The sequence below is a fragment of the Trichosurus vulpecula genome, chromosome 7 (assembly GCF_011100635.1).
Source record: "Trichosurus vulpecula isolate mTriVul1 chromosome 7, mTriVul1.pri, whole genome shotgun sequence".
Classification (NCBI taxonomy): domain Eukaryota; kingdom Metazoa; phylum Chordata; class Mammalia; order Diprotodontia; family Phalangeridae; genus Trichosurus; species Trichosurus vulpecula.
In genome coordinates this window covers 269,331,471-269,355,464 of record NC_050579.1, presented here as the reverse complement: position 1 = coordinate 269,355,464, position 23,994 = coordinate 269,331,471, and the positions used below count along the sequence as shown (strand labels likewise).

Sequence of the window (23,994 nt, the reverse complement as noted above, 5' to 3'; positions counted from 1 at the left end):
ATAAGTTTTGCTTTGCTTTTCCTAATGGAAGGTGGTATCTCAGTAGCAATAGCAGCAACAGCAACTGAGATGGTGGAAAGTGTGGGCAGAGTAGGAACAATGACACAGCCATAGTGGCCTGATGATATCGGGAGCATCCTAGCCTTACTTGTCTTCATCCATGGGTGGCAGAACAGATAGCAGGGACTGCAGTGGGAGGCAAGGGAAAGTGGTAAGGAATTGCTGACTACACAATCTGGGCAGTGGTTGGATCTTTCCCTGTTCTTTCACTTCCCCCTGTATCCTCTTTCCTTTCAGTTGGAGATTTAAACTCAAAGCTTCCTGTTCCTTTAATGCTGATATGTTACTGTTACAATGGTATTTTATTTAATTGAGTCAGATCTTTTACTTGAGATTGTTGACTTTTGTCTCATGGGTATATTTTTACTGGTGCTAAGTGGAGATTGGATTTGTAGCATCTATGTGTAATTCACAGGGAATTGCTTGCTCTCAGCTTGGTGGCTAAAGGCCAATGGGACAAATCAAGACAATATTGACTAGTTATTTCATTTGTATTAATAATTTGATAATTCTCCACAAAGTTAGAACCTTAGGAACCTGCAGCTTTTATTTCTATTCCACTCCACTTCACTAAATGAGACTGTCTTTCTTTGCTACATAGCTCGCAATCCCATGTGTAGCTCAGAAGGAAAGAATGACATGAGCCTCTTAAGGCTAAGTCCTCTTCCAGACTGCTGCTGGAGAAGGAAGAGGACAGCAGCTAGGAGAGAAGGCCCCTCCCAGTACTTGCCCAAGTAGAAGACATAGGTGGGGTCTGAGGAGATTCTGTCCCTTCCCTCTTTCTAGTTGGACAGATGGGACTAGTTGGCAATGGGCAATACCCAAGCAGGTGCCAACCACAATGATGCCTATTCCTTTTATTTTTTTTTTACATCTAAGTTAGTTAATTGTACATCCATATTGGTCTCTTTAAAAAGTTTCCCTTTTTCCCTCCTCCTCACAATTGTTTTTCTGTGCATCTTTAGAATTCCCAGAGGTTAGAGACAAAAGGCAAAAAGTCATAGATATAATCACCTATCTGTATTTTTTCTTAGCTGAATCTGAGGGAAGGAGAAGTTGGAGGAAGAGAATGTCAACCACTACTAACCAATATTCCTTCTGTGGAGGCTCAAACAGGAGGAGCCTAATCTGTCTCCTACCAACCTAAATTACTCCATCTTAGAACTAGCCTCCATTTCTGTTTAAAATGAGCAAATCTCATTCATTTCCCTGTATCAGACTTATCTTCGTCTTAGTCTGTTTGCAAGACTAATCACAGAGAGAAAGAAGTTGTTCTACTCCTGCTCCTTCCCAGGGCTAACCATAAGAAGTAAGTTTTCCCACTATGATTTTAAAGTCAGGTACAAAAAGTTTCAAAGATAAGTTTTTTTTCCCTTTAAGGCATGAAAAGGCTCCTTTTTGTATTCTCCTTTAACCATATATTACTGATTAAAACATCTGTCACACAGTAAATTGTGAGCTATGCATTTGTTTTGGGGGGGGGTGGTGGTTGACTCATTTGGTGTATTTCACATGAATCCAACCCATGGACTCTGATGAGAAACTGCTTCCTGGCACCAGATGAAAGGCAAAGTTACTCACCATAAAAACAATCACAGATAGTAGGTCAAGACTTGGGTGGCATGTGTATCACAGATGAGAGTAATTGTCAGTATCTGTCTCCCCTTACCTCCTGCCAGTGATCATCTTAGTGACTATGAGCTATCTGACTCTCACCTCGAGATGACTATCTCCTTGGCAATATGACCTATGGGCTGGGGTACTTGCCCTTCAGCTTCAGTATTTGTCCTTCTGATGGGAAACTAATGATGGGCCCCTAAAAGGCCCTAGACTTTCCTCACACAGGCCAAATCCCTGGCATTTGCCTGAGGCATACAGCCCATCCCAGCCTACCTTGATTACTTAATTACAAGTAATCTGTTGTACCAGAAGCGAGCGAGACACACCACAGAGTATAAGTTTTAAGTGGAGAATTTATTAGCCGGCGGCCATCGGGGTGCGGTACCACAAATCAATGGCAAATGTGTTGGGGTGATGGCTTGGCTTATATAGGATATGGGGGTACAGAGTGGGTGGGGGAAAACAGGAACAAAGGTCCTGGCTGATCAAAAGATTCAGGCAAGTTATCCTACTAGTGGGATAATCTCATTTACATTCCTTGGTGGAGTCACGGAGCTCCAGGGATATCTGCTAGAAAGGATCTGCCAGGTTATACTTCAGTGGGATGGTCCTATCTATTGAGATTCCTTGGTGGAGTCATGGAGTCCCAGGGAGTTTGCTAAATACCAAAGATATCTGAGTCCATTCTTTCTGGGGGTGCTTGTCAGTAGCTAGGGGTTTCTCAGGGGTTCCTAATTTTCCTTGTATTACAATTAGCTTACTTGACACTACTTAATCCCTTCAGGCCCATTTTTCTGAGACCTCCAGACCACCCCAGGCTATTTGCCACTCCTACATCCCTTCCAGATCTTCCTGCAGTCTTTCTGTGTAAGTACCAATTTTTATGCTCATCAAATGTGCAAACTCTTAAAATCTGGCCTGCTTCTATTGGCAACACAGTACCCCTTGTCTCTGACTGAAAGAAGACTTGAGTGGTTGAATTCTTTCAAGGCAGACTCCTGCCCCATAGCCCTGCATTCTGGGGTTCCTAGTGAAAAGGTTTAAGGAAAAATGATGATGGTAGGGAACTATAGGTTTCTAGAGGTGCCCGTGACCCCAAAATACCGACATGCCAGGTCCTGCCGAAAGAAGTCGACTCAAGCCTTTCTCAGCCAAGGGAAAAGACAAAGTTTATTAGGGATACACCATAATGGGTTGTCTTAAGAAATCCCACCCTTTGTGACACCTGTTTTCACAAGCCGGCCAGATGCGATCTAAACTGAGCTAGATTGAAGCTGAGCACCCTCATGGAGGCAAGGTGGAGATTATATACACAAAGATTGTAGGAGGGATTGAGGGGTGGTCTGGGGTGACTAGAAGAGGGCTTTAGGGAGGGTCTTAAGGAGGAGTCTAAGGAGGACAAGATGAGGTCAGACTCCAGCAACCAAGAGAATGGAATTAAGGGTGGGAAGTAGCTGAAGGCATGATATTGATAGTATCAAGGGTGGGAAGTAGCTGGACAATAAAGGGCAAGGCTAGGTAGAGACTTGGGCCTAATGGTAATAATAATAATAATAATAATAATAATAATAATAATAATAATAATAAGGCTTATGGCCTTAGGGAAAGGCCAGATCTAGTTGGAAGATTCAAGGACAATTCAAGGGGGCTCCCAGAGACTGTATTCCAGATTCAAGGGAGTTCCCAGAGACTGTGCCCTCATCACTAGCACCCCTAGAGTGCACATATTTTGGTTCCCTGTTGTGCCTGACCCCCCTCAAGCCCTTCTTCAGCCAACGTATGTAAGCCTCCCCTTTCTATTCCTTTCTTGCTCTGCAGTTGGGGTCATTCCCTAAGCACCTAGGAAGGGTTGTGATGAGGGCACAGTCTCTGGGAACCCTTTGAACCCTTGAACTCTCCTTGAATCTTCCCACTCGACCTGGCCTTGGCCTGAGGCGATAACCATTAAGTCCAAATGCCTACCTTGCCCAGTCCTCTATTGTCCAGCTGTTTCCCACCCTTAATCCTGTTTCCCATCCTTAATCCTGATCAAAATATCTATACTCCAGCCCTTTATGGTCTGTCATTTCCATATAGCCTTCAGCTATTTCCCCCACCCTGGAGTCTGACCTCATCCCAGTCCCTTCAGGCTCCTCCTTAGACTCCTCCTTAAGTCCTTCCCTAGACCCCTCCTCTGGCCACCCCAGACCACCCCTCAATCCCTCCCACAACCTTTGTGTATATAATCTCCATTTTGCCTCCATGAAGGTGGTCAGATCCAATCTAGCTCAGATTGGTCTGGCTGCTTTCCTTACAGGCGTCGCAAGGGGTGGGATGTCTTGGGGGCAGGCCTATGTGGCTAACTCTTAATAAACTTTATCTTTTCCCTTGGCTGAGAAAGCTTGAGTCGAATTCTTTCGGCAGGACCTGGTGTGTCGGTACTTTGGGGTGTCGAGCACCTCTCACCCCAAACCCTCATCAGTTGGAGGTGCTTTTTGGTCCTGTTGTTCTTGGGTTCAATTGAGTTCAGACCATTACAAGGCTGTCTTGGACCTGGCCTAATGCTCTCAGGCTCTTGCTCCAGCGATTTGGCTCAAAGTCATGGGCATGGGCACTCCTTCTGCCTCATAGGGGACAGACCCTATATCCCAAGGTGTATGCTCAATTCTCTCAGTTCCCTAGGATACTAGGGAATTGGAAAAACTGCAGGTGTTTTTTGGTTTCCTGATTTCCCTCTACACCCTGGGACCCTCTTTCACAGAGGGACTCCCTGTCCCCGAGCCCAGCCCTCAGCATCCCACTTCTCTTCCAGCCTCATGGCCACCAGATCCTTGTAGCAGGACTCAGCAGGACTTCCCTGAGATTTGTCCCTTGGTTAAAACTGAAAAAGCTAAGTCTCCAAGAACTTGAAAAGGAAAGGTTTATGCCTGGTTTCAACACAATCTAGAGGAAAGAAAAGAAAAATTGTAAAAGTTAAAAAAAGATCTTAAGACTTTTTTTCCTGCAGTACCTGCTCTGACCAGGCTAAGGCTACAGTGAAAAGTCACAACAGCTTAAAACATCTTAACTGATTCTGGAGGTTTTGGGATTGATCATTAATGAGTTTTGAAACACCTCCTTACAACCCTGGTCACTCCCTTTCCTGACTCCCTTCCCTTGAGTCCAGAGGGTATATCAGCTCAGGGATTGCCTGAGCAGGGTTTTTTTCTGATAAGCCCTCTCATCCCAGATCAGAGTAGGAGGAGAGTTTCACTCTTCTTCTCCCACCTTTGAATTCACCTTCCCCCCACTTGACCAAAGGAACGAGTGTTGAGGGGCAGCAGCTAGGGCATGCGCCCCACTGATAATGGCCCTGGGCCCTGGAGCAACCTGTAACCTGCCCAGAAAGCCTGGAAGTATCACCCAGGTTCAGCACACCCTACTCACCACCACCACCACCCCCAGCTGTAGGGAGAGAGGGAAGGGGGCTGGGTCAAGGTAAAGAAGCCAGCGATTCAGCCTCTGCACTTGGTAAGGTATCCTATTCTTCCATCCATGATTTTTATACGATCTGGAAATGCAATTGATATCATGTGAGGTTTATTATTAGTGTTACAGCTAAAAAATTTGGCTATCACTTGTGCAAATTGTAAGATTGTTGGTTATTGTTTATTGCTAAAACCTAGATTGTAATTGGTGATTGATTACTGTGTGTGTGGAAAGGAAGGGAGGAAGTGAGAGCCAGATTGGTTCTCCTTATTCAGAACAGTCCTCACGGCTAGTCAAAAGTCACAGCCCACAGCCCCTCCAAGGGTAGATATGATGGATAGGAAGCCCCTTCTCTGGCGTCCCTGTCGATCTCCCATTATTTGGTAAACTTCTCAAAAAGACTATTTGGGTTTTGGAGTTCCTCAACAATGAGCTTGGCTTGCTGAGAATTTGCAAGTATATAGAAATGATCTCTAATGATTGGCTTTTACACAAGGACAAATTTAAAGTTTAGATGCAAGTCCTGGAAAACTGTCCACATGTGAAATCAGCTGGCCAGAACTGGCGGTGATTTGTAAGGGAAGAGAGAGGAGAAGCATCTTAGGAGGACTGATGGGTAGAGAAGGGCACCTCTACAGGCTCCTTTTCCCCATCTGATTTTCCATCCCGTGATGCACTGTCCTGGTAGTGGCCGGCCCTAGACATGATCTCAAGATTTGGCATTATCCCTCTGCTCCCTCTAGGCCCACCTCATCACTATCCCAGTTCATATTCTCTGTACCTCCCTCTAAAAAGTGATGCCCTCATTCATTATCTCTACCTCCTTTCCAGAACTCCCCAAAACTATGTAGTATCCTCACACCTCAGGCCTTTTACCCCATAGTGCCAGTTTCTCTGTACTTGACCATATGCTAGGCTTTTTGGTCTCCTTTAGACACTCCCCATCCATCCACTATTTAAAAAAAAATAATTTTTTTCTTTTTTTCAATGTCATGTACATTTCCCATTGTATCCTTCCTCCTCCCCTTCCCAGAAAGTCATCCTTGACAATAGAGAATGAAAAAAGGAAAAAACGGTTCAGCATATTTAATCACTATATTGAACAAATCTGACAATATTTAATGTTCCATGGCCATAACTCTGCACCTCTGCAGAAAAGTAAAAGGTGTCTTTTGTGTCTTCTTGGTGGCTAAGCTTGATAATTAAAATTTAGCAACATGAGGTTAAAACCTCACAGTAGCTGCCAACAAAGTCTCTCTGGGGTAGGATAGAAAGAGATAACCAACACAGGAATAAGGCTAGATTTTTAGTAAAAAAGTTCCTATTTTCGACTTAAATATTTGGGGCGCCCTCTTGTGGACGACTCGGGTCGACGAATCCCTGGTTTGGGGACTTAGGGGAGCGAAAGTGAAACCACAGGCTCTGGGGTTGGGAATAAGGCAGAAAGGAAAGGTTTAAAGGGGCCTAGAGACCCAGATCGGGGCCCAGAGACGCAGATCAGACCCTGGAGACACAGCGGGACGCTAGTCAGTACCCACACCGTGCGGCGAGCTCCGCTCCAGCTGCAGCCCTGAAGTTTGTGCTACCAATAGGCAAGTCCTCGCAGGGGCACCTGGGTGGAGTTGGGAACTGGGAGGGTGGGGAGAAGGATCATATTTAGAGATTTTTAAGAGGTGTCCCCCTCTCCTTTTCATCATCCCTCCCTGCCAAGAAGCAGCACCAACTCCTGAGCCCTAGTGAAGTGGAAAGACCTCTAGCAGAGGGGGAGCTCACACCTGAAACCTGGCTTTGTCCATGTTCTCTTCCTGTGACTCTGCCCAAGCCGCTTCGTTTCTCTAAGCCTCAGTTTCCTCATCTGTAGAAATGCTGGGAGTTGGTTCCTATGACCCCTAACACCCCTAATTCTTACGAGCTCATCAATCAAGCTAGGCCTAGGAACCTGCTGAGGAGTTTGGGGTTAAGCAAGGTGGCCCCTGGTAGGGAGGGAAGTGATCTTGGATAAGGGATAAATGGTAGACTTGATTGGAGGTGCTGCTTTTTATAATAATATCTCTCATTGTTATATTAGAATGCCATAATAATATGTTATATTAATAATAATAATAATAATATAATTATATAATATCTCATTCTTTCACAGGCCCCAAAACGCAGCTCCCTGCCCTGAGGCCCTTGGCTCCCTTCCTCCAGAATGACCTGATCCTGCTTTGGTTGGTGCAGAGGCTGCTGGGAGCTCTGTTCCCTCCAGGGCTCCTTGTCCTCTGGCTGGAAGTTGATTTTCTAGTGTGGGTCCTGTGGTGGTAAGTTTATTGGAGGGACTTGAGAAGGTGGGAAAACTACTGCCTACTTTGTGACTGAGTACCCCTTATTCCTGTCCCGGAAGGCCCTCCTTCCAGGGCCATTGAATGCTGCCCCTGGGCCCCTAGCCTCAGCCCCCTGGGCCTGGCTGCTGGTGGCTTATGGAGGAGTAGGACTGTGCTGGGCTGTGTGGAAGGTGCTGAGTCCCTCAGAAGCCCCTCCCTCAGCACAGGAGAAGGAGCAAGTCCAGGAGAACAAAGCCATGATGTGGAGGCTGCTGAGGCTGTCCTGGCCTGACCTCCCCTTACTCGTTGCTGCTTTCTTCTTTCAGTTATAGGTAAACAGACAAGGTGGGACTGTGTGGGGGATAGCATGAATTTAAATGAACATGGAAAAGGGTCCTTGATGCTGCTCCCTGCCTATCTGCTCATGCCCCACTCCAGGTGAGATACCATATGATTGCCATCCTGGGCCAGGACTTTGATCTGATACCTTAGCCATTGCCATCTTCTTCACTCTGCTCTTCTCCCTTGGAAGGTTAGTGCCTTGGCAGGGGTGGGAGGAGGTAGGGAAATCATATGCCTCTCCTTTAGGGCTCTGCCGCTTACTATCTGTGTGACCTTGAGACAACTAATTCGTATTTCTGGCTCTTAATTTCCTCATCAATAAAATTAAGGGGGTTGGACCAGATTGGACCAATCCCAATTCCTATGATCCTGAGGGGATTTGTCATCACCTGAAGTTTTTGTAATATCCATTGGCCAGCTGCTCCTAGATGCAGAATCTGGCCTCCAGAAAGGCAGGGAAAACATCTCTCCCACAAGGCTTGGATCCGGGGATGCTATTTTTTTAGATGCTCCTATTCTGAGGTAGGAGACATGGACCCTTCTCCCCCTCAGGGAGCACCTATTCTAATGAAGGAATATGGTTTCCATCTTTTGGAAGTTCTTTTTCTGTTGATGCAGATGAAGTAACTGTGGTCCCTGAGCTACGACTGATGTGGGAGACAGGGGTCATACATTTCACAAAGGGTTCAACAACAGGTGAATGTATTTATTCAATTTTTTATTCATTCAGATGTATTTATGTAGTGTCAGACAGTGGCAATGTTATTTTGTCCTAGTAGTGTCCTGCCTTCTCTGCCAGAGAATAAGTGCTTTAGGTAAAATTGTCACTTTATTATACCTATTATCATATTAGTATCATATTAATTAATAATACATTTATTAGTTATGCTATTTATTCTTATTTATCATCTATTATATCAATATTTTATATTAGTAATAATGAGTGTAATACTGCTATTATCATATTGATTATATTGGCTTGGCCAATGGGCATCTATTATTTCCCCAGTTGTTTAGAATGATCTTTATTTATGTGAAAAGTCTTTTGTAATTACGTTCAGATAATCTCTGGGGCTGTCTTGGCAGGTAGATTCCTAAGCATTTTGTCTTGTCTGCACTTATTCTAAATAGAATTTCTCCTTCTATCTGTTCCTCCTAGGTTTTGTTGGCAGTATATAGAAATGCTAATGATTTATATACTACAGCTTTGCTGAAGTTGTTCATTGTTTCAGCTAGTTTTTAGTTGATTCTCTTGGATTGATACTCCAAGGATACCATCTTTTCATCCACAGAGAAGGATAGTTTTTTTTTCCTCATTGCCTATTTTTATTCCTTCAATTTCTTTTTCTTGTCTTATAGGTAAAACTAACCTTTCCAGTACAATATTTTTTATACTAATTTTTTTTTTATTTTTAGTTTACAACACACGGTTCTACATAATTTTGAGATCCAGATTTTCTCCCCTCCCTCCCCCCTCCCTCCCCAAGACGGCATGGAATCTCATATAACTACCATGTATAACTTTGCATTGAATTAATTTATACACTAGTCAAGTTGTGGAAAAGAATTATGACCAATGGGGTGAATCATGAGAAAGAAGAGACAGAACCAAAAAAAAAAAACCCCAAAAACAAAACAAAAGAGAAGAAAAAAGGCGAGCATGAAGTGTGCCTCAATCTGCATTCAAACTTCACAGTTCTTTCTCTGGATGAAGATAGCATTCTCCATCGTGAGATGCTATCCTGGAGTTGTCCTTGCACCTTACGTTGCTGAGAAGAGCGAAGTATGTCAGGGTTGGTCCTCACAGAATCCATATATCTGTGGTTGTGTACAATGTTCTCCTGGCTCTGCTCCGCTCACTCAGCATTATATCGTGTAGGTTTTTCCGGATTGTTACGAAGTCCGTATCATCCCCATTTCTTATGGCACAATAGTATTCCATTACCTTCATATACCACAGCTTGTTCAGCCATTCCCCAATTGATGGGCATCCCTTTGATTTCCATTTCTTGGCTACCACAAAAAGAGCCGCTATAAATATCCTTGTACATATGGGTCCTTTTCCCGCTTGTGTGATTTCTTTGGGATACAACCCTAGAAGTGGTATTGCTGGGTCAAAGGGTATTAACATTTTTATAGCCCTTTGGGCACAGTTCCAAATTGCTCTCCAAAATGGCTGGATCAGCTCACAACTCCACCAGCAATGTAGCAATGTTCCAATTTTCCCACATCCTCTCCAGCATTTGTCATCCTCTTGTTTTGTTATTTTACCCAATCTGACAGGAGAGATGTGGTATCTAAGAGTTGTTTTGATTTGCATTTCTCTAATCAGTAATGATCCAGAGCATTTTTTCATATGCCTATAGATAGCTTTAATTTCTTCCTCTGAAAACTGCCTGTTCATATCCTTTGACCATTTCTCAATTGGGGAATGGCTTGTATTCCTATATATTTGGCTCAGTTCCCTGTATATTTTAGAAATGAGGCCTTTATCAGAGAAACTAGTTGCAAAGATTTCCTCCCAATTTTCTGCTTCTCTCCTAATTCTTGTTGCATTGGCTTTTTTTGTACAAAAACCTTTCAATTTAACATAATCAAAATTATCTATTTTGCATTTTGTAATGCTCTCTATCTCTTGTTGGGTCATGAATTCTTTACTTTTCCATAAATCTGATAAGTAAACTATTCCTTGCTTTCCCAAATTACTTATAGTATCAGATTTTACTCCTAGATCATGAACCCATTTTGACTTTATTTTGGTGTATGGTGTGAGATATTGGTCTATGCCTAGTTTCTGCCCTACCATTTTCCAATTTTCCCAACAGTTTTTGTGAAATAGTGAATTATTAGCCCAGAAGCTGGCCTCCTTAGGTTTATCAAAGAGTAGATTGCTAAACTTGTTGATTTCTCCTACTTGTGTGCCTATCCTATTCCACTGATCCACACCCCTATTTCTTAACCAGTACCAGGCAGTTTTGATGACTGCTGCTCTGTAGTACAGTTTAATATCTGGTATGGCAAGGCCACCTTCTCTAGCATTTCTTTTCATTAATACCCTAGATATTCTAGATCTCTTGTTTTTCCAGATGAATTTTGTTATTATTTTGTCCAGCTCAGTAAAATAATTTTTTGGTAGTTCGATTGGTATGGCACTGAATAGATAGATTAATTTAGGTAAAATTGTCATTTTTATTATATTAGCTCGGCCTAACCATGAGCAACTGATATTTTTCCATTTATTTAGATCTGATTTTACTCGCGTGAAAAGTGTGTCATAGTTATGCTCATATAGACCCTGGGTTTGTCTTGGCAAATAGACTCCCAAATATTTTATAGTGTGTATAGTAACATTGAATGGAATTTCTCTTTCTATCTCTTGCTGTTGGGATTTGTCAGTAATATATAGGAATGCTGAGGATTTATGTGGGTTTATTTTATATCCTGTAACTTTGCTAAAGTTGTTTATTATTTCAAGTAGTTTTTTACTTGATTCTCTAGGATTCTCTAAATAAATCATCATATCAGTGATAATTTAGTTTCTTCTTTTCCTATTCTAATTCCTTCAATTTCTTTTTCTCCTCTTATTGCTACAGCTAAAGTTTCTAGTACCAAATTGAATAATAGGGGTGATAATGGACATCCTTGTTTCACCCCTGATCTTATTGGGAATGCATCTAGCTTATCCCCGTTACAGATAATGCTTGTCGATGGTTTTAGGTAGATACTATTTATAATTTTAAGGAAGGTTCCACTTATTCCTATGCTTTCTAGTGTTTTTAATAGGAATGGGTGTTGTACTTTGTCAGAGGCTTTTTCTGCATCTATTGAGATGATCATATGGTTTCTGCTAGTTTTGTTGTTGATATGGTCAATTATGCTAATAGTTTTCCTAATATTGAACCAGCCTTGCATTCCTGGAATAAATCCTACCTGGTCATAGTGTATTATTCTCGTGATGATTTGCTGCAATCTTTTTGCTAATATTTTATTTAAAATTTTTTCATCAATATTCATTAGAGAAATTGGTCTATAATTTTCTTTCTCTGTTTTGACTTTACCTGGTTTGGGTATTAGTACCATATTTGTGTCATAAAAAGAATTTGGTAGGACTCCTTCTTCACCTATTTTCCCAAATAGTCTACAAAGTATAGGAATTAGTTGTTCTTTAAATGTTTGATAGAATTCACCTGTAAAACCATCTGGCCCTGGAGATTTTTTCCTAGGGAGTTCATTGATAGCATGCTCAATTTCTTTTTCTGAGATGGGGTTATTAAGAAATTTTACTTCCTTTTCTGTTAACCTGGGCAGTTTATGTTTTTGTAGATATTCATCCATATCTCTAAGGTTGTCAAATTTATGGGCATACAGTTGGGCAAAATAATTCCTAATTATTGTTTTGATTTCCTCTTCATTAGAGGTGACCTCACCCTTTTCATTTTTGATACTAGTAATTTGATTTTCTTCTTTCTTTTTTTTAAGCAAATTGGCCAAAGTTTTATCAATTTTATTGGTTTTTTCATAAAACCAGCTCTTTGTTTTATTAATTAATTCAATAGTTTTCTTGGTTTCAATTTTATTAATCTCTCCTTTGATTTTCAGTATTTCTAATTTGGTATTTAATTGGGGGTTTTCAATTTGCTCTTTTTCTAGCTTTTTCAGCTGTATGCCCAGATCATTGATCTCTTTTTTCCCTATTTTTTCCAGTACAATATTGAATAATAGTGGTGATAATGGACATCCTTGCTTCACCTCTGTTCTTATTGGGAAGGCTTCTAGCTTATCCCCATTAAAGATAATGCTTGCTCTTCATTTTAAATAATTTCTACTTATTATTCTAAGAAAAGCTCCTATAATTTCTGTGCTTTCTACTATTTATAATGGGAATAAGTGTCATATTTTGTTCAAGGCTCTTTTTTTGCAACTATGTGCAGCCAGGGGATGGAGTGGATAAAGCACTGGGCTTGGAATCAGGAAACCTCATCTTCATGAGTTCAAATCCAGCTGCAGACACTTGTTAGCTGTGTGGTGCTGGGCAAGTCACTCTTTGGCTCAGTTTCTTCATCTGTAAAATGAGTTGGAGGAGGAAATGGCAAGCCATTCCAGTACATTTCCCAAGAAAACACCAAAAGGGGTGATGAACACTTAGACATGATTGAAGTGAGTGAGCAACAAAATTGACAAGATCATGTAATTTTTGTTGTTTTTATTATTCGTATGGTCCATTATGCTGATAGTTTTCCCAGTATTGATCCAGGAAATGGATCTATGGTTTTCATAGACTCTTTCTGGTTTAGGTATCAAGATCCTCTTTTGTCATAGAAGGAATTTTATGGTACTCTTTCTTTACCTATTTTTTCTAATAGCTTATATAGTATTGAGAGTAATCGTTCCTTAAGTATTTGGTAGAATTCATTTCTAAGTCCATTTGGTCCTTGGGATTTTTTCTTAGAGAGCTCTTTGATTACTTGTTCAATTTCTTTTTCTAAGAAAGGGTTATTTAAGCATTTTATTTTCTCTTCTGTTAATCTAGGCAGCTTATATTTTTGTAAATATTTATTTATTTCACTTAGTTTTTCAGTTTTAGTGCAGTATAATTGGGCAACATAATTTTTAATAATTAATTTCATCTTCATTGATGGTGAATTTACACTTATTTTCATTTTTTGATTTTGTTATCTGTGTATCTTTCTGGTTTAAGTATGTTTCTTGCAAACAACATATTGTCAGATTCTGGTACCTAATCCATTCTATTATCTACTTCCATTTCATGGGTGATTTCATCCCACTACCATTCACAGTTATGATTATTAACTGCATTCCCCACCACCATCCTATTTTTTCTGTTTATCCTTCTCTTTTTCTCATTTTATCTTATTTGCCTTCTAAAATCTGTTTTGCTCCTGACCTTTGCCTTCTTTTACCTGCCCTCCCTTTTATCATGCCCCTCCTTTTCTTTCCTTCCTCTTTTACTTCTCCATTAGGCAAGATAGATTTCTATTACCTATTATACACACACATACATACACAAATGCACTCACCTGCGTGTGTATATACATATATATAACATATATGTTGATATGATTATACAAACACACACATTTTTTCCCTCTTTCAATCAATTTAGATGTGAGTTAGTTTCAAGTATTGTTAACCGCCCCCCCCCCCAGTTTTCTCTCCACCATGAATGCTTTTCCTTGCATGTCATTTTTATGTGACATTAATTTCCCTCATTTTTCCTTCGCCTTCCTCTTTCTCCCAGAGTCTTATATTTAAAAGTTAAATTTTCAAGTCAATGCTGGTCTTTTCATCAGGAATACTTGAAAGTTCTCTATTTCATTAAATTTCCCTTGAAGGATTATAGTCAGTTTTGTTGGGTAGTTTATTCTTGGTTGCAATCACAGCTCTTTTGCCTTCCGGGATGTAATTTTCCAATCTCTCTGCTCCTCTAATGTGGTAGGCTACTAAATCTTGTGTGACCCTGACTGTGGCTCTTTGGTACTTTAATTGTTTCTTTCTGGCTCCTTAAGATGTTTTCTCTTTGGCTGGGGAGCTCTGGAATTTGGCTATAATATTCCTGGGACTTTCATTTTGTGATGTTTCTGGTGCCAATAAGAATGAAAAAAAATAGAAAACAATGTGAAATATCTCATTGGAAAAACCACTGACCTGGAGAATAGATCCAAGAGAGATAATTTAAAAATTGTTGGATTACCTGAAAGCCATGATCAAAAAAAAAGAGCCTAGACATCATCTTTCAAGAAATTATCAAGGACAATAGCCCTTATATTCTAGAACCAGAGGGTATACCAGAAATAATAAGAATCCACCACTCACCTCTTGAAAAAGATCCCAAAAAGAAAATTCCTAAGAATATTGTAGCCAAGTTCCAGAGTTCCCTGGTCAAGGAGAAAATATTGCGAGCAGCCAGAAAGAAACAATTTGAATATTATGGAAACACAATCAGGATAACACAAGATCTAGCAGCTTCTACATTAAGGGATCGAAGGACTTGGAATATAATATTCTAGGTTCTTAGCTGGGATTAAAACCAAGATTCACCTACCCAGGAAAACTGAGTATAATACTTTTGGGTAAAATGTGGATTTTCAATGAAATAGAGGACTTTCAAGCATTCTCGATGAAGAGACCAGAGCTGAATAGAAAATGTGACTTTAAATACAAGAATCAAGAGTGTCATGAAAAGGTAAACAGGAAAGAGAAATTATAAGGAACTTACTATAGTTGAACTGTTTACCTTTGTACATAGAAAGATGATATTTGTAACTCATGAGACCTTTCTCTGTATTAAGGTAGTTGAAGGGACTATACATAAATATAGACAGAGGGCCCAGGGTGACTTGAATATGAAGGGATGATATCTTAAAAAAATAAAATTAAGGGGTGAGAGAGGAATATATTGGGAGGAGAAAGGGAGAGATAAAATGGGGTAAATTATTTCATGTAAAAGTGGCAAGAGAAAGCTGTTATAGTGGAAGGGAAGACGGGGTAGGTGAAAGGGAATGAATGAACCTTGCTCTCATCCAATTTGGCTTAAGGAGGGAATAACACACACACTCAATTGGGTATCTTACCCTGCAAGAAAGCAAGGGGAAGAGGATAAGGGGGAGGGAATGATAGAAGGGAGGGCAGATTGGGGGAGGAGGTAATCAAAAGCAAACACTTTTGAAAAGGGACAGGGTTGAAGGAGAAAATTGAATAAAGGGGGACAGGATAGGATGGAGGGATATATAGTTATTCTTATACAACATGACTATTATGGAAGGGTTTTACATGACAATACATGTGTAACCTATACTGAATTGCTTGCCTTTTCAAGGAGGGTGGGTGGGGAGGGAAGAAGGAAGAGAATTTGGAACTCGAAGTTCTAAAGAAAAAAAACGTTAAAAAAAATCATTTTTACATGCAACTAGTAAGTAAGATATACAGGCAATGGGAAATCTATCTTGCCCTACAAGAAGGTAAGGGGAAAGTGTATAAGGGGGGCTGAGTGGGGTGATAGAAGGGAGGGCAGACTGGGGAAAGAGGCAATCAGAACACATGTCATCTTGGGAAGCAGGGGGTAGAGAGGGGGAGAAAATTTGTAACTCAAAATTTTGTGGAAATGAATATTGAAAACTAAAAATAAATTAAAAAAGAGAAATGGTCAATGAAACCTTGATGATGCTCTCACAGTCACTGCATCCCTTGGTGTGTGTGAAGTGAATCAAAGATTGCAGAACCTGTTCCCATTACAGAGCTCTCGTCCTGCACTCTACTAGGTAATCACCTAGAAAGACTTAAAACAATGCCATTCTGACAGGACTGCAGAACACCTGGATTGTGAACTGGCGGGCTTGTCAGGGGAGACCACTTGGGCCCTGGAAATGATTGTAATCCACCTGCCCCACCCTTCCTTCTTCACTTGGGATTTATGTATACAAGCTGTGCTTTACTCCAGCTTAGAGAGCATTCCTTACTCTGCAAATGATCAATTAAGCCACTCCTTGATCACTGGCACTCCTGTCTCTAGGCCTGCTTTGTGTGACTCCAAGTACTACCAGGTTAAAGAGTGGCTCAGTAAAATCCTTTTAACACCCACTTTGCTTAATTCCAGTACCGACTGTTTTCTTCTAATATTTTGACATTCATTGTTTTGATATGCACTCTCTTCATACGGCTATTGCTAGATTTAATTTCACCTATGAAAATTGTTACATATTTTGGCCACATTATCTATTTGAGAATAGCTCTTAGTTGTACATATTTGTTGTAAGACCAAGACAATTCAGTATGTATATGCAAATTGTAAAAAATTGCTGATATTATAACTGAAAATCTTGTGGAAATGAATGTAAAAACTAAAAATAAATAAATTAATAATTGTATAAAATTTGTCCATGCGAAAGCTTGTAAATTTTTCACAATACATATTGTCTCTTTTATATTTTAAGATTACTTCTGTTCCTGTGTTTGGTTATGATTTTTCCTTTCTAAACATAGTTGTGAAAGAAACCTATTTTTCTCTTTTTTTGTTCTAATTTACTCTGATTGGAGCTTATAATGGTATGGTGCAAGAAACTAATTTAAATGAGTTTTCTACAAACTGCTTCCTAATTTTGTTCAAAGTTCTCATTTACCCAAATGTTATGTTATTATAAAGGTTATTATTATTATTTTACCAAACCTGTGATTTTTATAGGAATAGGGAGTCCTGAGTATGAAGCTCCCTCTATTTACATAGACCAGCAGTTGTTCTGTAAAGATTTAGAAAGTTTCTTAGGGAACTGAAAGGTTAAGTTATTTGCCCAGGGAATCATAACTAGTATGCATTAGAGGTGAGATCTGAATGAAGGTTTTACTGATGCCAAAGCTGGCCTTCTCTTCGTTAGCTCACTCAGCCTCTTAGACCCTCATTGCTGTTTCTAAGTATATGACATATATTCTTTTATATATAAATTTATTTTTATTTTTAGTTTACAACACTCAGTTCCACAAGTTTTGGGGTTCTGATTTTTCTCTCCTCTCTCTCCTCCCAACTCCACCCCAAGATGGCATGTAATCCAGTGAAGGTTCTACATATACCTTCACATTGAACGTATTTACATAGTAGACCAGTTGTAAAGAAGAATTATGACCAATGGATTGAATCATGAGAATGGAGAAATGAAACCAAAAAAGAAGGAAAAATAAAGAGAGCATATAGTTTGCTTCAATCTGCATTCAGACTCCATAATTCTTTCTCTGGGTTTAGCCATCATGAGTCTTTTGGAGGTTTCTTTGAACTTTGCATTTATGAGAGGAGTCAAGTGTATCCAAATCAGTCCTTACAGATACTGTATAATGATGTCCTGGTTCTGCTCCCCTCACTCAGCATCAGTTCATATATGTCTTTCTAGGTTATAATGAAGTCTGTCTGCTCCTCATTTCTTATAGCATGGAAGTATTCCATTCCATTCATATACCACAACTTCCCTGCCTGGGTTCTGTTGCTCCTCCCTTTCTGGTGTGTTCTGGTGCAGTTCTGCATGTTGGGTGCTCTCCCAGCCTACAGATCCATCCTGTCAACCCTGAGGACTCTCCTGGCTTGGAAATTTGCCACACTCAGTCTACTAGTGGCTTCTAACTCTCAAATCTGCTCAGATTCACTTTTTTAGAGGTATCTGACAGAATTTATGAGAGAGCTCTTTTAAGTCCCTGCTTTCGCAGTGCCATCTTGGCTCCTCCCCTGACTCTCATATATTCTACATTACAATATGAGGTTGATAATACCATCTATATAATTTTGGACAAGTTGCTGCCCCTTTTTGTACCTCTGTTTCACTGCAGAATCATCAATAGTCAATAAATATTTGTTAAGTGTCTACTCTGTGCCAGTCACTGGGCTAAAGACTGAGGATTGGAATATTAAGTTAATCTCTAATATCTTTTCCACAGATAATGTTTGGTGGTTATTTTAGAAACAAAAAAGTTTGAAGCCACATTTAATTCATTGTAATTCATATTTATCTTGTCTCTTCCCAAGCACTATTAGACTTGAAACCTATCAGAGCTATCTCTATATATGATAGATAGATAGATAGATAGATAGACAGATAGACAGATAGACAGACAGAGGTGCCACCTTCATCTACCTGACTACTAACAGATTCATAGACTGTTAAGGAGGAATAAATCTGAGAGATCCTATAGACCTTAGAGATCATATAAACCAACTCCTTCAGATGATAAATGAGGAAATTGAGTCCCAGAGAAAGGAAGTAGCTTGCCTAAAGTCATACAGCAAAGTTATGGGATTGTAAGGATTAGAGCTACGCTCTTTTGAGTCTCAGCCCAGATTTTTTGCCTCTATACCATATTGTCTTCTCCTCTTTCAAAATCCTCTGAATTGCTCCCAATGACTACAGCAGACTCTGAATACAAAAAGTTTCTTACAGAACAGTGTTGGAGTGAAGATGTAAAGATGCCTCATTCATCATCGAATTGGAAGTAGCTCCTTTCCCAGGATGATTTCCTGTTTGGTGCCAGCAGCTGTGAGGGTGAGCAAATAGATGACCCCTTCACTGGAGCCATTCCTGCCCATGGCCAGAGCAATAACTATAGAGAGATTTGAACAGGCAGGGGAAGAGGCAGGTTTATCCTGGTTCAAGACTCTCTTGTCTGTCTCTCCAGGCTATTCTCAGAGCCCAGGTATCCATCCCTTTGGGGGGTTTATCCCCCCTTTCTTTGTTGCTCCCTTACAAGGACCACTGTTCTAGTCCTGATTTCCCCCCTTTCCTTCCCCCAAGGGATAGTTACCATTAGTAGCAAACTATCATAGGCGGCATCCACATAGCCACAAATGTAGGTGCTCCCAAAGCCCCCTATAGCAAAAGGCTGTCGAGTCAGCATCCCTGGCAAGGTCCCGTACACCTGGGATAAGGTAATCAAAAAGTAAGATGATGATGATGATGATGACGATGATGATGACGATGATGATGATGACGATGATGATGATGATGATGATGACTAACGTTTATACAGCATGTAACATGTGCCAGGTGCTGGGCTGAGCACTTTACAATTGTTATCTTACTTGATCGTCACAACAACCTGGGGAAGGAGGTGGTATTATTATCCTCATTTAACAGATGAGGAAACTGAGGCAAAAATAGGTTAAGTAACTTGCCCAGGGTCACACAGCTAGTAAGTGTCTGAGGCAGGATTTGAACTCTTGTTTTCCTGACTGCAGTTCTCAACTTTTGGAGCCCCATAGGAGACAGGCTCATTCCCCAGATTGGCCTTAGATTCCCCACTTCAGGCCTCACACGGAAATCACACATTAACCTCCAGCAACAGTAACTCTGGCCCTCATTGATAGGTTGACTTGTGATTCCTGAGGCTAATTATAAGGGTAGTGATCCTTTTGGGAGGGTCTCACCTGGGCTCCCTGCTATGGATCCCAGCCAGCCACCATCAAATGGGCTGAAAGCTCTTCCCAGTATTTATCAGTGATATTCCTCACCATGTTTGCAGCAGACAGAACAAGGGTGGGGGGTTCCTTATAACTTCATCCTAAGGAGATTGACAGCCATTGTTGTCTGAAGTACCACATGCTTGCCCCTCTCCCAAATCCTCATAAATCAAGCATAAAAACCTATACCTGTAAAACTCCCAACTCCAATTTCACTATGCTTCTGATTTTTCCCTACCCCCGCTTTCTTATTTGCTTCCCTGCCTGCACCCCAACAAAACTACAATTTCATCTGATGGGTGCCAGAGTCCTTCTCATTGTGTCTAAAGAGGTCTTACATCCTCCCCACCGTGTCACTCACCCACCCACCACACTCTCCCTATGGGGAATGTCATGAAGAGGGAGATATCAAGCCCTAGTAGTTTGGGTAGGGAGTATTTGAAGAACAAAATAAAAAATCCCAAGACCATTCCTAAGTCATACCCATGAAGCTTCAGCTGGTAGGTGGCCATATCAGCTATGGCCTGGGCATCAGCCGCTGAACCAGACAGTGCACAATAGATTCATTTGTGCAGAGGGGCCAGCTTGTTAAACACTTAGATCGCTATACCTGCTCTGAGTGGTGGAGGAAAGAGATGATATGGGGGAGGCTATTAAGGTTATTAAGGAAGAGACTAGTTGTACTTATCAATTATCCTAGAGTTCTCATTCTTTGCAAAGATATCCCCCACCTCAGTATCTCTGTTTCACTTAAGTATACCTTAATTTCCTTCCATATTCTGTTTCCAACTTCTTATTATACCAGCCCCTGCTTTGTTATTTATGTTGACCCCCATCTCTTCCAAAACTAATTCCACAAAGCATCTTATGCCTGGGATAGGTAACATGCCTGTTTGGGGAGAGCCCCCTAATACCTGATCTTCCCCTGATACTTACCCTGCAGAAACTTGGGAATCAGAACTCATCACAACACCACCATCAAACTCTACTACCATTATAGTTGTCTAGAGAAATGTAGACTTTTAGGGTGTTGAAACTGAAAGAGACTTTTGCAATTTCCCCCTCATTGTATGGATAAGAGAAAACAGACAGGATATAGGAATCAGACACCCCAAATTTCTTACAAGTTTGGTTTGTGGCAAAGCTAGAAGTGGAACCAAGAGGTCTGATTTCCAATATACTGTTCCTCCTATTATGCCCAACTCCTTTATATGGCAGGGAGCAGGTATCTCAACCTGGTTAAGAATCAGACTCTTTCCCCCAACCAGGACCTTGATGCCTGAGTCTTAGATTCTCCCAAGTGACATCCTTCCCTAACATGGGGAAAAGAATATTGGGGAAATCCAAGGGCCACCTGTTACCTTTTTGGGGAGGGAAGGTTGTGGGTACCCTTACAGGCCTGGTTATTACTATACTGAATAGACCTCCAGTGTACAAAGTCAGAATGTGTTATGTTTTCTCTCTACCTGCGGTACAGTACTAGCTAAGGGGGTGACCATGAATTTGTTAAATGGGAATTGCTACTTGGCTCCCCCCAATAAATTTGGATGATTCTCATGGTAAGTTCTCAGCATGGTGAAGTGAGGATTGGCTATTTAGAAGCTTAGCCATGAGGACCATATTTTTTAAACTGAAGAGATATAGTTAAGCTGAGTTTGATAAGGAGGAAATGGAATTCTCTTGTAGCCAGAGGAGAAATCTCGAGTTCCAAAAAAGCTGGAGTCTATGGTCTGAATGTACTTAGAACATTATATACTTATGCTTGACTGGTTTGTAAATATCCAATATTATTATCTTTGCTGCCTGAAGTAAAAATCATTACCTCTGTATTCCAGAAGACTGTCCTAATGACTTATGGTGACTTACTTAAACCAGACCACTCACTATCCACAAGATGGCTATAATTTACCTTCCTAGCCTTACCTCATACCTTAAGCACTTTGTTCTTTACCCACACATTTACCCATTGTCCATCATGATTCAGAGGACCTGAGTCCAGTCCCAGACCTGCTACTACATAGTCGTGGGATCTAGGGCTAATCATTTCAACTCTTTGATCCTCAGTCTCCCCAACTATAAATAAAGGATTCCTCTCTAAAGTCCCTTCTGATCCTATGTCCTGCATTTTCTTACCTCAGTGCCTTTGTTCATGTCCTTCCCTATATCTGTAATGCCTTCTCTCTCCCTCCATTTAAATCCTCCCCAGTTTACTTGAGCAACTCAATGAATGTCATTCCCTCCAAAATTATTTTTGCGGGATCACCTCATTCCCCTCCTCAGAACTGTAGTTTCTATGTAGATGCTGTATAGTGTTACCCCATTAGACTGCAAGCTCCATAAAGGCAGTGACCATGTTTGACTTTGTTCATTACTTCACCCGGTGGGCCAGGGTCTGTACAGGTGCTGATTAAATGTCTACTGAATTAGAATCGATCACGAGGAGTGATGAGGCCGCCCCACATTTCTTGGTCCTTGGTGATACAGAGCTGCGCTCACTTCAATCCTTGAATAGTGGCAGTAATGCAGATCAGTTGTCTGCTTGCTGCCACTGTATTTCCTCCTCCCCATCTTCCTTAGGCAATCAGCTTATGGGCTGATTCCAGGAGTAGGCTTGTGTGATGTGATTAGCATGGTCGCACCTGAACCAAGGATGAAGCTTACCTGGGATACCACCAGATCAAAGGTATCCGCCCCACCATATGCCTCTCCCCCATGGGTACTACTGAAAGCAGTATATGTGATAAATTAATCGTTCTTTAAAAATTCTTTTCCATCACTCCAAGTTTTCACTCATCCAGCTCCCATGGTCCACGTGACCATGGGGCTCTTTCCTGGAGTCTTTCTCTCTTCCCCCAGATCTCCACCCACCTAGTCCCGCCAAGTTTCCCCAGAGAAGCGAAAGCAAAAGGGCTTGGAAATCGCTTCTCCTCCCCTGGACTCTGCCGCGGTGTCTGGACTCCCCACTTCGGCCTCTCTCTGGTAGTCTTTAGAGTTTATCCGCTCTCCACATCCCTAGACTGCCTCTCCCAAAGTAAGACTTTTCTTCCTATCGTGGGCTGACTTTGGAAGGGTGGTGAAGGGTTCCTTCTACGTGTATTCTCCGGCTCAGTCCCTGCCGCCGGGTTTCCAAAGCCGTGCCTCCTCTACATCTTACTTTGCTCTCCCTAGAGTCTCTTACTCCGGTAAGGACTTCTTCGACCCCGGGAAGATCCTCAAAAAGAGAGCTCTCCCTCATCAGTTCAGCACCGTGCATTGCACCTCTCCTCCCCCGCACTGCTTTGTGACCAAGGATAGAGCGCCAGCCCCGGCCCTCCTTGCTCCGCTCCCCTCCAGGGGGCGCGTCTGTAGTATCTGGCTGCGGTCCAGTCCAGCTCCTAACCTGTTTAGGGCTGATCTGCTCGGAGACTGGTGATGCTACAGCCAGTGGGAGGGCCAGTTGGAGGGAGTGGTTCTTCTGAGCCGAGAACTGAGCCAAGAAACTGGGGTTGACATTGTGGTTGGAAAGGTGGGGCTAGGGGATTTTCAAGGCTGCTTCCTTTCCCTATTTATTTCAAGCTGCAGAGCCCCTGGGTGGGGCCAACTTGGCCGGGCGGATTCTAGAAACCTCTATAGCTTACTATTTCTTTTCCTGGAAAAGGCCTTCCTTTCTGGTACTGAGCAGCACGGCACATTTCCCGGATTGAAGTGGGCTGAGACTCTGGCCGGGCCCGCCCCTTCCACTACTCTTATCTGTGTACAGGCGCCTTCTCAGGACACCGACACTAGCACTCCCTGAACCCAGACCGTTAGCTAAAGGGCAGAGACGCAGAGAAGCTCGACTCAGGACGCCAGACAGCGCCCAGTGAATGACTGGCTTTGGTCCCCCGGTTTGCTCCAAAATAGGATGAAGGGAAATAAAGTTAGTCTTTAACGACATGGCTATTATGGAAGTGTTTCACATAAGGACACATGTATAACCTATATTGCTTGCCTTTGCAGTGAGGATGGGTGGGGAGGGAAGACAGGAGAGAACTCAATGTTTTAAAAACAAATGTTAAAAATTATTTTTACATGCAACTTGGAAATAATGAGTTGATAGACTGCATGCAGAACAAAGCATTTTTTCACTTATTTTATTCTTTCTCATGGTTTTATTTCCTTTGACATGATAGCACATGTATAAACTATATCAAACTGCCTACCATTTTCAGAAGAGGGGAGGGAGAAAAATTTGGAACTCAAAATCTTGTAAAAATTAATTCCTTTTTTCAGGTATGGGTTTTTTTTGCAGTT

At 41.5% G+C, this 23,994-nt stretch overlaps 1 pseudogene; it reads right to left on the bottom strand.

The window, feature by feature from the left end:
* Nucleotides 1-18,744: 18,744 nt before the first annotated feature.
* Nucleotides 18,745-22,975, bottom strand: LOC118858010 (annotated as a pseudogene).
* Between the last annotated feature and the right edge of the window lie 1,019 nt (nucleotides 22,976-23,994).